This window comes from Carlito syrichta, unplaced genomic scaffold, assembly GCF_000164805.1.
Source record: "Carlito syrichta isolate Samal-C Ts95f unplaced genomic scaffold, Tarsius_syrichta-2.0.1 Scaffold313464, whole genome shotgun sequence".
Lineage (NCBI taxonomy): Eukaryota > Metazoa > Chordata > Mammalia > Primates > Tarsiidae > Carlito > Carlito syrichta.
The window spans coordinates 415,854-417,788 of NW_007257560.1; positions in this window are offsets into that span (position 1 = coordinate 415,854).

A 1,935-nucleotide genomic window follows, 5' to 3' on the forward strand; every position below is an offset into this window, starting at 1 on the left:
TATCAGTTGTCTCCTCGGGCCACAAATTAAGGTCATAGTTTATTCATTTTACATGTAATGATAGCAAGATAAAAACTGATGCCACAGGGAGACACATCACAAAACTACTGAAATCCAAAATAAATAAAGAAGACTGGAAATAAATAAAAAGCTACTGTAAGTAGCAAAAAGCCATGTTGGGCTGCCAACTTTTAGTGAAGGGACTCAGAGTCTTGCACATAATTATGTTGCCCTTCAGAGTGGTTTATATATTTTTATATGTTGTAATTATTGAAGTGTATAATTATAAGCTCAAGTCGTGAAAATTAAAAAAAGATAAAACTCTGTACAGCACATTGAATATAATAAAGTGGGGATGTGTCTCAAATATTTAGAGCAGACACCCTATTTAAAGCAGTTAACACTTGAAAACAAATTGGCACTTAGTCAACTTCTATGGTCTGGAAAACCACTTATTTAGAACACTGCAGCCCACAAGCGTTTTTGAGTAGGCAACTATTTCTGCATATTTTGAACTGGGTGGTACAATATGTAAATGGAACAAGCAACAGTTATATTAAAAGAAATATTTTTTCTCTTTAGAATAATGTGATTATTGATAAATCTCTCAGATAACTTGACTGTATATATAGTCAAGATGGGGAAATAACACATGTGCATATATATATATTCATTTGGAACTGGTTAGTAGTTTCCTTAATTCTTCTCAATGAGTGTGAAAACAGAGAATAAAATGTTCCCTGATGATAGATTTTCTTTTAGGTACATGAAAAACAATTTTATTGTTAGAGATTGTTAGAGACAGAATCATCCTTTATTCATGGCAAGAATGGCCGAGCAAGAAATACTTGTAGTGAAATAGTACCTTACAAGTATTATTTAAAAACAATGTGGAAGGGTTAACACACTCTTCCCTAGTGAAGGAACCTCTAGTAGGTACATGCAAGGCTTTATGAAGCTGACTGTGGACTCTCACCATAAGAGCCTTCTGACTAAGGGATCTGGGTGACCAATAATTGATCAAAAGTTTCTTCCAAATTGCACACAAACATGGCATTCTAGTACAGCAGATATAGTTTACAGAGCTTATCATAGTGCAAAGTTATGCTGCTTTGCCTCAAAGTCTGGCGCGATCTACTTCGAGGTCCGAGAAAAAGAATGGTGCTGTTCAAATAACACTTCCAGGTGATGATTCTTATGCTGCTGGGTGTGATGGATGAGACAGTGGGAGCAGATGCCGTGGAGGTTAGAAAGGAAGCACTTCACAGACATTGAGATTCAGGCTAAGTGTGGCTGGCCGAGAGTTCTGGTTTACGGCCAAAGCGATGCAGAATTATGGCAGCTGGGTGAAAAATTAAGGACAAAGTTTAGCGGGACTTGGAGATAGTCTGAAAATCAAAGGAAACAAAATAATATTTGCTTGCCTTTTGACGAAGTAGAAATATCATCGATTCTGAATTTGGAGAAAGTTTTGCAAAAGAAATAAACTAGCTGTCATCTGTTTGAATTAGTCTAAAATAATGACAACATACCTTCAGGATGGGGAAATAGCACATGTGCAATAAGGTGTCCAGTTGAATATGCACGTGTGTTGCCCTGTAGTTGCAATTAAAGCCAAATGCTGAGGACAAACGCCTTGAAGGGCTCTTATTCTACAAAAGCCACCAGCGGTTGGAGTCAGCACCCCTCTGACGTGGCTTATTGAGATCTAACAGAAATAGCCCTTTTATTAACTCCATCCATAAGCCTCTCCCCAGGAAGAAGAATAAAAGTAAACAGTGCAGTCGGTTATTGGAGATTGTTGAAAATACACAAAATATATTATTTTCTTCCCTCAGGTGGGATTTTACATGCAAAATCAAGTGAAAGTAGGTCCAGGAATATCATTTGCAGAAATTAGAAAAACTTGAAGAAATAGTGATGATAGGTTGCCAG